Source organism: Pan troglodytes, chromosome 6, assembly GCF_028858775.2.
Source record: "Pan troglodytes isolate AG18354 chromosome 6, NHGRI_mPanTro3-v2.0_pri, whole genome shotgun sequence".
Lineage (NCBI taxonomy): Eukaryota > Metazoa > Chordata > Mammalia > Primates > Hominidae > Pan > Pan troglodytes.
The window spans coordinates 24,301,777-24,317,164 of NC_072404.2; the positions used below are offsets into that span (position 1 = coordinate 24,301,777).

The 15,388-nt window shown below is 34.7% G+C and overlaps 1 protein-coding gene across 48 annotated transcripts in view; it reads left to right on the top strand.

The window, feature by feature from the left end:
- Positions 1–15,388, top strand: part of HDAC9 (histone deacetylase 9) — a 911,712-nt gene that overhangs the window by 417,932 nt on the left and 478,392 nt on the right. For 10 of the 48 annotated variants that reach the window (XM_063814084.1, XM_003318338.7, XM_063814091.1 and 7 more), the window contains exon 1: positions 251–426. The exons of the other annotated variants lie outside the window; for them this stretch is intronic. The gene's annotated coding sequence lies outside the window, so the exon portion shown is untranslated. Of the gene's footprint in view, positions 1–250; positions 427–15,388 lie in introns of those variants that run through there. 48 annotated transcript variants of the gene reach the window in all.

Below are 15,388 nucleotides of genomic sequence, written 5' to 3' on the forward strand. Positions count from 1 at the left end.
AGTATTTCATGAAGGTGACACATCTATTTTTTAAAAAGGGAGAAACAGCTAAGAGCTATTTTTCCTCACACATTATGCTTTGTGAATAGGGAACAACGGTGGATACACAGAGTAGGTTGGACAAACATTTTTGAGGGACTGACACATTATCTCACATGCTTGATGCCTCATGGGGTTTTCCCTCAACATTCCAATTGGTCTAAGTCAAAGCACAATTAGAATAGAGCAGGAAGTGTTCTGGAGCTATTTTAATCTCCACTTACTTCTGCCTTGTGGAAGGGGTGGGGAAGCCTTTATCAATGGGTAGGTGGGAGAACCAGGGGAAGACTGTCAGCTACGATTTTCTCTAGCCTCAAGAAGACTGAGACCGAGCCAAACTCCTGGCCAACGTGCTTTGTGGATTCACAGTGTAGCTTGAGAAAAATGGTTAGTGGTGACTTGTTTTTTCCCCCGAGTGATTATCTCATTCAATCAGTATTTATTGAGTACTTGAAAGCTGTATTTTTTAAACGAGGCTGCTTGTTTATCTGTTTTTGTTGTTGTTGATTTCTTAGTCTAAGAATTACCAGGTATTTCCTTCTTCTGAGATACCTTAATGCTCTATTCCAACTGGTCATCACTGAGGAAAATTCTCTTACAAGCCCAATGCAAATGTTACCTAATGTCTGACACCATCACCGATTTCCCCTCACCTCTGTAATATTAATACTTCCCTAATTACGTGTACTTTTTTTCTCTTTCTCCCTTCTCTCTCGATCCTCATAGTCCTTTTATTACTCTCTTTAGAACATTTCCACTTTCTGTCTTACACTGTGACTGTGTATGTGTGTCCTCATCCCCCCAATTAGTTATATTATAAGCTCCAAGAGGAAAAGGATCATGTTTTACTTCTATTTTTATTCCCTACAGTACCTAGCATATAATTGATCCCTGAGACTATTTTTAGATAAATGAATGATTAAAGAGTACAGTGTTATTGCACAATGTGTTTTTATACATCTGGTATTTTTAAAAAATGATTTCTTCTTTTATGAAGAAAATTACTCCTCAGTTTCTTTGTAGATTTGAAAAATGTAGACATTTTTGAGGTGTTAGAGCTTTTTGCCCCCAAATTAAAATTATTCATTATAGAATGTAAGCAGGAATGACCTCCAATGCTTTAACAATGTGTATATGACCCTTTAAATGCTTCAGTTATTCTTAACAAAGGGAATTTGGGAATATTCTTATTTGATGTGATTTTTCAATGAATAATGAATGCCAATAGAAATTTCCTGGGATATGTGTCTGCATTCAAAATGTGAAATGTGAAATAGCTAATTTAAGACTGCCTGAATATAAATGCATACTTTTTTTAATCCAAGAGAAGAATAAATTTAGTTGTGAAAATGATTACAGGTGTACTTTTATGTTATTCAAATAACACTTTGCATTTAATACTGTTTTTCCCTTCTCCTATATTTTTATGTAGAGACAATTTTCTTAGATAAGGGGCAAAAATAGGTGGATTTTTCTGTTAATAATAATATCAATTGGAAATAACTTATCCCCACAATTGCTATCTAGCTCATCTGCATTTATTCTGACGTTATTTAATTAGCTATGTTATTTGACAAGGGGGCAAGGAATGATGATTTTTGATGAACAGTTTAATCAAAATCTCAATGCCAAGGGTATCAGTAATTTGAAAAATTATCTAAAGTAAAATGTCAGAACAAGGAGTTAACATAGTGAGATATTAAGGAAATATAGATGGAATGGGTGAATCAATCTCTATGTACAACTCTTCTAAGAGAAGAATGAGAAAATTATCTTTATGTGTATGTGGGAAAGGAATGGTATAGGGAATAAGATATAAATCTTTCAGGGTAGTCTTTTTGCTCTATTTTATCCTTAAAAAAGCATAAGTTAGGATAAGGGCATTAAGACTTAGAAAATTAATTGAGTTCGTTGATAATAGATGTGTGGGCTGAGAAAGGAGTTAGATAATAAAACCAAATTTTACAGCATAGGTGTTGAACACAGTGTAGTATATCATGGTGAACAAATGTATGCTAGTGTCCTTTTAGTGAATTTGCAAAGGCTGCCAATTAGGCTTTCTTATCATTGTTCATTTGTTTGCTAAAAGATGAACATAAAAATATTAGAAAAAAATTATGTGAATATCAGCTTAACCTAACTTTTATATTGTAAGAAGGAAAACAACCCTCAATCAACTGATACCCGTAGTACCCCTAGTCTCTCACTATTTATTATCCCAATAATTAAATGGACAGTCTTCCACATCCTTGATCTGGAAAGATCAATATCTTTTTCTTTTTTTGCTTTTTCTTTCCAGCACATCGTTTCAAATCTGAATATAGTTATAACTCTAACGTTAGAAACCTCTATCTCAGTTCAGTCTTAGATGACTACAAACCAAACTAAATTGCCAGGTACAGTGGTTCATGCCTTTAATTCCAGCACTTTGGGAGGCTGCGGTGGGAGGATTGCTTGAGCCAGGAAGTCAAGGCTTCAGTGAGCCGACATCACTCCATTGCACTCCAGCCTGGGCAGCAGAGTGAGACTCTGTCTCAAATAAATAAATAAACAAATAAAAGAAAAGACAAATATTAAATTGTTTAGTGGACACAGGAGACAACATCTTTCTATTTGATTATCTACTGCCCAGTCAGCTTCCTTGGGCACTCAACCAACAGGTAACAGAGATTATCTTTATGCTTCACCAGTCATATATGAGACCCACTTTCTCCACACCCCTGCCAATATATTGGATATTGTCAGACTGTAGATATTTTTGCCAATCTTAAAGATGAAAATGGTAGAGAATTACTTTTTTCTGTGAATTTTTCTGACTACTGTTGGATTCGAGTGGTTTTCATGTGCTATTAGCCATATGGGTTTTCTTTTATGGAGAGAGAATTCCAGGAATGCAAGATTGGTTAAAGGAAAAAAGTCTATCAGTGAATGTTGCCCTGTTAATAATGAATTAAGCAAAAAAAAAAAAAAAAAAATCTTCTCATTAGATGTAGAAAAACATGCAATAAAATTCAGTGTACTTCCAGCATAGAAACTCTTATTAAACTAAAAAATAGAAGAGGGAAGTAAGTGTTATTGGCCAAAACCCATTCACCCTATCTGAAACTTTATATTTAATGGTAAAATTAAAATACATTCTCTTTAATGTCAGGAATTGTCTTTGGATGTCCTAGTCAATATTTCAAGACATGAACATTCAATAAGATGTATTAGAAATTAAAAGGAAAATAAAATAATTGAAATAATAAAGAGTTCACTTATATTGCTCAGTACAAGGTCAGTACAAAATAAAACATTGAAAGGACTGTTTTATATAAAAAACAACCAAACACAAAGTATAATAGTGCTAGCATTTACATGGCAAATGAAACTTTTATGGAAAAATTAATAACATTGTTGAAGGGCATATAAGAAAACTTGATCAGATTTGAGCGATGCTATGCTCATGAATAGGAAGACTACATCTTTAAAAAGTTATTTATTCCCAAATTAATCTACATATCTCTTTGTTTTTAAAACAGTTTTTTAAAAAAGATGCTTGATGAATAGTATTAAGTCAGATACACTAAGTGATGTATAACAAGAAGTAAATCTTATTTCCACCTCAACTCTACTAACCATTCGATTTCCCGCCTCATACATAGTCTGCTGTAAATTTCTTCTATACATTATAGTGTATTATATTTCAGCACAATGTTGATTAAAATCCTGACAGGATCTATGAAGGAACAAGGCATACTGATTCCAAAAATTCAAATATACGAGTAAGTGTGCACAAATGGCAGTTTTGTAAAGCAACAAATGGAGAGAAGAAGCCTAGATGTCAAGTCATACAAAGCTGTATTAATAATGATTATTTGGTTTGGGCAGGGACATGCTCACATAGATGACAAGGAATAGAATACAACGTTATTTTTAGTAGCTTTGTATATGACAGAGTTTGCATCACAAATCAATGGAAAGAGGACAAACTGTTAATTAGTTTGGGAACAATTAATATATTCAGTTTTTAAATTCATAGCCAAATGATTTCGTACTCAAATATCTATTTTTGCAATACTGTTGTTACCCAATTATGCAGGTTACAATTTAAATTTCTGCAAAGCCTACGTATTGTATCATGCATGTAGGATCTTGCATTGTATAGAGGGACCGGAAGGAATTTTATGAAGATATGGCAGGGACTTTAGTAAAGTGGTTCTAAACTAGGTGAGAGAAGTACACAATGTTTATCTAGCTCAATTCTCAAAAAATAACTTGAGACCAAATAAAAGATTCAGATCTATGAGTACGATAGAGTGAAATAGAGAGGTGATAATTTAGTCAAAGAAGAAAGGTAGATAACTGTATCCTAAAGTTTCACCAAGTTAGTCACTGAATAGTGCCTTAAAAGACCAATGGAGAAGTGACTTTTAAGCTGATGCCTGAGTGACTAGAAGAGCCCAGCCATGCAAAGATCAAAGGACAGTAATTCCAGGCAGGGGGAACAGCCAATGCCAAGGCCCTTGAGACCATTATGTATTTATTTGGCTGTTCTCAGAATGAAGGCCACTGTGGCTACATCACTTTCAACACAATAGAGAGGATTTTCAGGAGGTTTAGCCAAATCTGCCACTGTCTGTGTGAAGATAGGTAATCTAGCTGTCTTCTCTGGCATCTGTAAGCTAGGATGAGTTGCCTAGATTACCGTTAGGTCCCTGCCATCCTTAAAAATGTTAGGGATTTTACTTTTTAATTCCCTAAACCAGATCATATCGCAAGACTATGTCTTTCTTGAACCTCCAAAATAATTTTGATTTAGTGGGCAAATAACCCCAGTAATTTGTTTGATACTGCTAGTTTATAATACTACAGATTTTAGGTTTGGAAACCCATTCAATTCTAGCTTATTTAAACGTTATTGCTTATTTTGAAGCTTATGCCGTATCTGACTTTGGCTTAGAATGTATTGCCTTTTCACAAAAGTGTTGTGGTCTGTTATAGACCTGTTTACAAAGAACTATCACTAATTGTTATGACTTATCTAGCTTAGTTTGATACCTCAAAACAATCTGAATCAGTCTTTCTTTTTCTCTGGTGTGTATATGTGTTGTATGTGTATATGCATATACAATGCATGTATTACAACTGTAATTGAACTATTTCATATTTTTCTCTGTAGCAAGAGTTATGTCATTCTTCTAATAGAAGTAGAAAGAAATAGATGGAAAATTTGACTATATGCCAAATTTCTTACAGCTTAGAACTATTTATTACCATCTTAGTAATGAAGATTATTATTTGATTGTTTATCAGAAATATAAAGTTGTGTCATTAGTGTTCATGTTTTTCTTCCAATCTCTTTGCCCAGTGACTACATTTGAATTTTCTAGGTCAATTTAAAATTGTATTTCACTTTTAAAAATTCGGACTTATTTTCAGCTAAAATATAACAGAAATTTCAGTTAAGCACAATAACAGAAATTATTGTAAAAATGCAGAAATTCCAGTTAAATATTAACACTTAATATAATTAATTGCTGCAGGTCAGCTGCTTAATAAGTAAATAATTGTTTCCAGCTATCTTTTTTCCCCAGTTTATTTTAATCAAAATAATTTTCTTGGCTGTGTGCTGTGGCCCATGCCTATAAATCTCAGGATTTGGAAGGCTAAGGTGAGAGGATAGCTTGAGGCCAGGAGTTTGAGACTATCCAGGGCAACATAGTGAGACCCTGTCTCTACAAAAATGAAAACGAAAAATAATTAGCTGGCTGTTGTGGTGTGTGCCTGTAGTCCTAGCTACTCCAGAGGCTGAGGTGGGAGGATTGCTTGAGTCCAGGAATTTGAGTTTGAAGTGAGCTATGATCATGCCGCTGCACTCTAGCCTGGATGACACATAAGACCCTGTCTCTAAAAATAATAAGAAAATAATAACATTAAAAATAATTTTCTTCGTTAAACTAGTATTTTGGGATAAGTACTACATAGTCCTTAGGAATTTTTATTCATAACTTTTTCTAAACTCCAGTTTATAGTCATATGGTTAAAATTTAAAAACAGAAAGAGAGATTATATTGGTTATTGGTTCTAAAGTCATATTTTATTGGGTTTTACACCTACTATGGTGATATTTAAATGATGCCAAAGCTACATGTTGCAATCAAGATAACAAGAGTATTTTTTCCTTCTTCCTCATTCCAATCTTTTGAAATGTAATGCATGGAAATTTTTCTTTCATATGTTAAGTGTATCTCATTGCTGAATATAGTGTGCCTCACTGAAGTATTCACTTCGTTGCCAAAAACACATCAGTCATTCACAAATATTCAGTATTCTGAGAATGAAATTTTTTTTTAGCTACTTGGGTAGTTGGTGAAAGCCAGTTTGCAAAGATTTCTAACTCCTACAGCGTTAGACATATTATGTGGAATCCAGGGCTAAGTAGCAGCTCCCAAAACATGAGGTAGAGTTCTAGATACGTTGGACCCTTCAGGCCACAGTATCCTGGACCAAGATTTGTAGCCAGTTAACAGAATGGCAGTAAGCAGTCTTCTATTTTGTCAGTGAGATCAAAGAGCATTATAATTTTGGAGAACAAAGGGGGTTCCATCCCTGAACACATTCATTAGCATTTAAAGGAAATAGATATAAAATAAAAATACAATCCCTGAGTTAATTAAAACATGGAGTTTCAACGTAAGCAAACCTAAGGCTTAGAAGATTGGTTGACATATAATAATTGCTTAATGAATATTCATGGGATAAGTGAATGAATGAATGGATTGAATATCATCCATTTACAGCAGCTGATATTTCAAGTGCACATGTGCGTTTGCACTTTAAATGTTCTAGGCTTTTTATCCTGGGTTTTCTAGGCATAAGATATATAAAGAATATATTTTAAAAGCCAATTTTTAATTTTAAAACTTAAAGGGAAGAAGAACTTCTTTTCATTCTTCATGATGCTTTTACTAAGGACACATTATTATTTTTATGAATATTAACTATATCATACTTCAAATATGGAGGTTCTTCAGTCACACTTAAAATTTTTTGGGTTGTTTTCTTCAGACAAAAATGGCTTTGCAGCTGTGATTTTATACTCTTCATCCTGCCTGCAGTCCTCTTTCTAGTGGGGCCACATTGTGTCATCCTAATTTATTATGTGCAGTATAGTTAGAGAATAAAACCTCAGATGGTTGGGCTTATTGCATTGGTTTCTAAAATGAAATTTAAAAGACCTTTAAGAAGGATTTCCTCTGGGTAAAATATATTCAGTTATGCTCATATCCATAGAAAATGTAATTTGGACAATAAAAGGCCAAAATCACTTGAGTCTTTGGTATGTTCTGGATAGCTGATGTTTTTAGAGTTGTGATTTCCAGAAAGGAGGATGTCACCTTACCGCCCTAGTCAATATCCTATTTACTTAAGAACAGAAACAGGGAAAGGACAACTCAACCTTCCTCTCACCTCCTTCACATGAGAACCCCAGAGGATGTTCTGATGTGTGTCAAATTCACATTCTAGATAGTAATATATTAGGCTGGGTGCAGTGGTTCACGCCTGTAATCCCAGCACTTTGGGAGGCCGAGGTGGGTGGATCACCTCAGGTCAGGAGTTTTGAGAACAGCCTGGCCAACATGGCCAAACCCTGTCTCTACTAAAAGTACAAAACTTAGCCAGGCGTGGTGGTGTGTGCCTGTAGTCCCAGCTACTTGGGAGGCTGAGGCAGGAGAATCACTTGAACCCAGGAGGCAGAGGTTGCAGTGAGCCGAGATCGTGCCATTGCACTCCAGCCTGGGTGACAGAGTCAGACTCCATTTCAGAAAAAAAAAAAAAAAAAAAAAAAAAAAAAGATAGTAATACATTGAGCATCTGATCTGCCTTAGCTGAAAAATCAAACATCTGGCATAGTGGTAAAAAATTATATAGAAAGATTACTTAAAAAGACATCTGATTTTAGGCTTCTTTTTCTGGCAACAACAACAACCACCACCATCACCCCAATTCAGCCAGCATTCTCTATATTTCTAATTTATGTTTAAATAAATATGAATATTTAGTCCAAGATAAATTTTTTGGTCAAAACTGATGATCTCACACATTGACAGATTTACTTTCTGGTATTTAAAGACAAACATATTCAGAAAGGTTATGCAGTGCAGGGCGTCATGTGCTTACAGGAATTGATATCTCTTAAAAGTCCGTCTTTGTGACTGCCTCATTTCACTGCTTGCCACCTGACTCTGTTCTTACAAACGATAAAAGTTCAAAGAATACATTATGAAAATGCGTTCTGAGGATGTTTTATTTACTTGCTACTTTCCACTTGTAGTTTCATGTCAAGTATGGTCCCTTACACCTGGTAAGAACTGAATACGATGTTTGGGAATGAACGAACTAAAGGATCAGCTTGTGTGATGCGAGAGCTGCTTGCATTATTTCCTCCCCTCCATTTCTCCTCTTTTACCGTCTAGAGTCTAGTATGGCTGCTCTCATAATTCTTCTATACATTCATTCTAAAGAATTAGCAGTAATCTATTACACATCATATACCAACTTTGTCATTCTCTTGTCAGTCACATATCTTTTCTCAACACTGATTTGAACATTTGTCCATCTTTCAGAACACGATGTTGCAGGTAGAAGAGTACAAGTTAAGACAGGATGCCTTAATTAAAGAAGAGGCCTTTACTCCTGTTTTCTTCCATTCTCACCCCTCTGTTTCTGCCAGAATTGTGACAGCAGGGCAGAAAATGGGCTTTTCGTGCAGAGTTGACAAGATACAGGGTAGTGAAGACAAGAATCTTCTTTCACATGCTAAGAAACTCCTGACTATACTTCTGAAGTAGTAATTGGAATGACAGCTTTTCTGGCTGAAGTACAATTTTTTTGTTTTAAAAATACAAATGGTCCCTCTCATTTTCTATTCCCAGTTCTTTCACTCACATGCTCACACTTACAGTTATACAGTGTTCACACATACATTTTTCATTGTTTTCTCATTTGAAATAAAATTTTATGAGACATTTTTACCATAAGCAAATAATCACTTATTTTATTTGTTTTAATTGAGCTTTTAAAAGGACATTATTTATTATTATTTCACACACTCGTGCATTTATTGATTTACTCTCTCCCACAGTGATTGATTTACTGGTATTTATCTTCTCCAACTAGACTGACTTCTAATGACTCATTTATTTGGGAACTTCTTCTATACGAATCAAAATCAAGAGTTTGAAGTAACCCAGAAAGAGACTTGGAGAGCCCAAGGGATCTGTGAATGAGCTTTAGGCAGTTTCTGAATCTAAGAAAATTGTCTGCAAACAAATATATTTGTGTACATATGCATTTTGGGGGAGAGACTGTCAATTCCATGTCTTAATACTCAAAGAAGTTTGTGTCCCTAGCAAACGTAAGTGATCAATTTTAGAAAGAGTGATAACAAATTTGATTATTTGGGTCTTCAGCCCAAGACTAAAAGGCATAGATTACAAGCAGGGGAGTTTACTAGATTTAGACTACCTAAAGACTTACCTAGAGCCACAGCACACAATAAAAAGCAAAGAGAAAACCAACCCATCTTCCAAATATAGAAAAGGTCGAGAAATTAATGCAAAAGCTTGTCCCACCTCCATTAAAGCCGACTGCTGTATTTAACTGGCCCTGAGGGAACCACAGTTTCACAATGCAGTTACTGAAAGGCCAGTAATAGCCCTGGCTGGCTCCTCCATGTTATAGATGTCTTTAAAAGCAGAGATGTATCTAACCCATTTTGGAAAGCATACCTTAAAACATTAAAGTGTTTTTGATATTTCAAGGAAAAGGCTTCCGACATGTGAAATGTTTATTTTCTAGATTCTCTTATTCCAAAATGAAATCAAACATGTGTATGAAGCTGTGGGATGTGTCATTTGCCCCTTGAAGCTATAGTGTGGTAGAAATTGAATCTTTATGTCCAGAAGCCCAGTGTCTATATTATTAGTTTTGCAAACATCTGTGGGCTCTAAGTGATTGATAAATACTATGTATAGAATTAACCTAAAGTTTAGTTTGAAGACCCTACTTCATAGATCAATATGAAAATGATGCTAGCAAAAAATATAGTTTAGACATTGTGCCTTGGAAAAATATTTCTATTTATATTAATGAGCTTATGTGATGTCATCACAACTCATTCTAGGAAAGATCTAGGTCAGTGTAATCCTATCTAGAGAAAGTTAAAAAAGAATAATTGTTGACTTGGTATTCTTCGTAGTCAGAAACAAATTAAATGACAAATTATGACACTATTTTTTATTACATGACAGACAAAAAGTTACCATATATTAAATGCTCAAGAGGTTAATATCTATAAAGCAGAAATATAAACTGTAAATCAGTAAGAAATACCAGTAACTCAGTGGATAAATAATCAAAGGCTATGAATAAGACATTTACAAAGGAATAACCAAAAATAGGCAATAAGTATCTGAGAAGATGATCAATCTTTGTCATGATTAACACATCAATGAGGTTCCGTTTTTGTCAACATTATGGGAGTAAAAATAAATGACTAGATAATGCTTAGTGTTGATTGTGGTTTGGAGGAAAGGGGTGTTGTCATGTATTAGTGGAAGAGCACACTGTTCAAATTTTGGAGCAGCATAAATTGGCAGTACTATAAAAATTAAAAATCTACACACCCAACAATCTAGTAATTCTACTTAATTGGTATACAGAAATACTTGCACAAATTCACAATAATTTATGTACCAGGATATTTATCAGCAGTTTTATTTATAATAATGGAAAATTGAGGGCAATCTAACTAGAAGTCAATACATAATCCATACTCTGAAATACAAGTCATTAAAGTTATTAAGTAATGTCTGAAGATATTAACATAGAAGGATGAGCTCAATATATTAATGAATGCAAAAAAATGTAGAATGGTATACAGTACATATAGCATAGTAAGCTCAACTAATGGATTCATGGTACTTGTTTCCATTATTTTATTGTTGTGGTAGGAGCAGAAAAGTAGTAAAAGTATTTTAACCCAAAGAAAAAAAATGCTAGCATGAAAATCACAGTTCAATAAAGTGTTTTTGTATCAGTATGTTTATTAATAATTAAAAGTATTAATAAGTTTACTTCAGGAATAAGATTAGTTTACGTATCTGTGAGAAACTTCGTGATATACATCAAAATATTAAAGTAATCATGCTATATTTTTCTTTTCATTCTGAAGACCATCTCTTGCAGGTAACTTTTTCTATTTTATTATACTGTCCTATTCTCCTTTCTTTACTTAGTTATATATCACAACTATAGAAGAAATAGGTTACCTGTTACTTGCAGAAATGTCACTCACTATTAATATTACTTTGCAACACAGAAAATTTTTCTGAATAATTAGAGGCAACTAAGCAAGCTTAAATGGAGTTGGTTAATTAAGTTATAAAATTCTAAGGGAGTATGATGAACCATGTAGACATATGAGCTTTCTGTTCTGCTTTTTTATCAAATGTTTCTGGCACCTGGGTTTTCTCAACTGCCCTTCTGTTGAATATGATTTTCGAATTGATGTAATGAAGAGTGGTGCTCTCTGGACAAATAAGCTGTTCATTTGTAGAATAATAATATGTCAACACATATTTTCCAAAATAACAGTCCTACTACCCTAAATGTCTTGGAAACAGTTACCTGACACCCAGAGAGTAAGTACAACTAGCCTAGAGCCTTGGTCTGACACCAAGCAAGAGGGTTTATGAGAGAAGATAGCCCAGAAAGCTGGAGCCCTGCTCTGCTGTGTCGACATGTCTACAGCTCAGAATAAAATTGAGTTTCCTGCTTTAGCCATAGCTGGGTCTTAAAATAACCTGAAGAAATTATAGTTCTGATTACATAGAAAGTGAAGGACTTAGAACATTCTCCTAATAAAGCCATGAGAATGACACAAAGCTTAGTCATCGGCAGTCCTCCTCTAACAGGCGTTTTAGAGAGAAAAATAGAGGTTTGAAATTGGATAATTTGATTTGAAATCTTGCCTAATTATTTTAAGAATGCAGAAAACCTTTCTTTTTTGGCCAAAAAAATAATGATCTGGAATCCAATTAGGAAAGAACAGGCTTTTAAAATGTTTGATATCTCCAGTAATGGAGAAAAATCATGTCTTTAAAATTACATTCTGCTACAAACCTCATTCTTGGATGTCTTGCTTTTTGCATTTTGAATGGACAAATTTAATGTAATTTCCTTTTGGAAACATGGCATTGGAAAAGTTAGATGAGATGTTTAATTTTATGTTGGATCCCATCTACCAGGGTACAGATTTTTAAGAAGAAAAACACTTCTTGTTTCGTTTTATTTCCCAAGGGAGATATCTCACTTAACCAGATGCCTTGCGATTTGTCACAATATAGATCATTTACACAGAATTTGTGTCCAGTCGTCCATCTATTTGATTTGCACACCATGAATAAAATAAGCAAAATGGATAAAGCTTCTAATACTCCCAATTAAAAAATTGCTATCTATTTTTTCACCATTAATATGCTATCCCAAATGGCATTTATCACCATACTGTCTCACCATATTTATTCGTATGCTGTTGTTTTCTCAAGATACGTTCAATTCAGATTATGTTTGACTTGCAGCCATATCAATAATATGACTAATCATAAACAACAGTCTAGGATTTCCAGTTTTTAGAAAAACGATAATAAATTTGAAGTGAACCTATATTCAGATTTACATTTTACTTAGTATTTTTTTTAAAAAAACATTCAATTAATGTTCTGAAATGATTCCATTTATTTTTACTACAAAGTTAGCTGGACCTTTACAGCATTTTAGAGTTTTACACGAGGTTTAGATTTGACTAAGCCTTAGTACGATGTCTGGAAACAGGAGGTTGAATGAACATTTGTTGAAAGGAAAAATCAGTTATTGAAATATTGTGTCTTCTGTTATCATTCTTGAGAAATGGTGGTGAGACAACTTAGTAGAAGTGACTAACAACTACATATATACAGAAGACAGGATGTAAGTCTCCAAGGTAATCAAGACCAACAGGAGGATGTTAGACCAAAATTAACACCGCGAGAAATGTGTTATGCATATTTTACAGCCCACTTGTGAAAATCTGTTCATTTATAGAGAGATTGCTTCTCTGTGAATGGCTAAGTTGGCTCCACTAAGTACAAAAAAGCACTTAGGGCCATTCAGAACTAACAGCCACACACTCTGAAAGACTAAACCAAAAGATACCTGATTAGTAAGTGCTCTTTAGATGTGGGGATAGACGTTTTAACAAAGAAAGGATAGGGATGGAGAGGACTAAAGCTCCGTGCTGGGAAACTCTTAAGGAGCCAGGGCCTCCCAACAATATGCTAAGAGTGCACCCCTAGCTGTCTGGCCACATTTTCATTTCTTGTCTCAATCCTGAGGATTAATCATGAATTCCAGTCCAGTTTCTTTCCAAGCATATAACTGGATATGACAGAGTATCTTAGCTTCTACATCATAAAGCTCAATTGTTAATACTGAAAAAAAAAGCAGGGTGGTTTAAAAAAAAAAAAAAAAATCTAATGAGCAAACAAACCAAACATGCCTCTCTTATTTCTTGTCCTGTCTATTTTTTATTTAAGCGCTGTAGGTGAGGTAATTGAAATGGAGCCCATGATATGTCTTAAGAAGGATTAATAACATTCAGTGAACGTTAAGTGCTATGAATTTTCAATGTATAATGTTTTATTTGTTTCTCCCAGGAATCCTCTTTGTAGGTGGTAAAAATCATTTAACAAGTGAGGAAACTGAGCTCAAAGAGGCTGAATAACTTTAATTAACAAGCATTTATGGATGTCCACTGTATTTAGGCCAAAGTAAATGATGTAGTGTCTTGCTTCCAAGGGCACATTGTCTAGAGTGGAGGAAAAAGGCAAAGTAAACATGAGAGAATAGGTGCTAAAACTAGACTTTGCAATATTGAGAAGGCCTGGGAAGCCTTTCAAAGGAAATAAATGAAGGGGAGTTCAGTGTTTTTGAAGATGGTTGGAGGACATGATCTATAATGTTGCCATGGCTGGAGATGACACTGCAAACCAGGCAGGAGACAGATGATTAAGGACCTGTAATTCCATGCAAAGCTAGTGACTTTGAACCTCTAAAGGATTTTAAGAAGAGCTGCATGATCAGAAATACTTCTTGGAAAAGTAACTTTAGCTGCTGTATAAAGGATGGGACACTCCTTAAAATGGGTTGTGTAATTATCACATAACCTCTAACTATTAACTAGAAGTGCCCAGCAAGGAATAGGGAGAGAATAGTAAGAGTGAACTGGAAGGACCAGAAAGAGATAAATTGGGAATTCATGCAAGAGGTAAAGGGACAAATTCAGAGTCTGAGATTTCCACATTCATAACTGGGTAGATGTGTTGCCATTATTCATTCATTCATTATTTTTTGAGTTTCTCTTATGTGCCAGACATTATCTTCGTGCCAAAATAGATGACAGAGCGAAACAACCTTATATATTTGCCCTTGTGGAATGTGAAATCTACACTGTTTGCACATGTGTATGTGTGTGTGTGTTGGGAGACTGATAATAAATTATAAATGTACATAATTATGTAATTGGTTAGAAATGGTGCTATTAGATGAACAAAAGGTAGGGCAGAGAAAGGTGGTTCGTGAGTTGGGAGAGAAAGGTGCACCATCACATAGAGTAGTTAGAGTAGGTAATTTTTATGAAGGTAAGATTTTCAGCAAAGGATTGGAGAAGGATTGTTAAGGTGAGGAATTACACAAGAGACAGATGAGGAGATTTAAATGTAGACCCCGCCCTCCCCCACCTCCCCCTCCCCCCTCCGCCCTGCTTCCCATTGCTTGTCTTGCTATTCACCTGGACTGGCAGAATAAGCGTGGAGCTTGATAGGTAACATTGACTGACTATCACAAAATGAAGTGTAGAGCAACACTGAGAGTAGGAAAACCTTACACTATGAAAACATAGAGGGGAAAGAAGCACTTCTTCATCTGGCTGGGTTAGCTATTCTCAGGATAGGTACTCAAGTATGGAAGGTATATAGAGATTGGGCCTTGGCATCCACTCATATCTACACAGATAACATCTATTTGCCTGTGTAGTGAATGTGAGCATGATAATTCATGTAATTAACTTCCATATTTCTTGTAGGGACTGAAAGTTAACAACTTTGTATATTAATACTCTAAGAGAACTCTAACTATAGTCTCCAACAAGAATTGCAGGGATTTTAAACTCATAATTACTCCTCAGCTGTAAATTTCAGATGTGGGTTATTGCTTTTTCTCATTTAGGGGAGTGAAATTGCTTCAGCCATCGACTTTGTGATGAGGC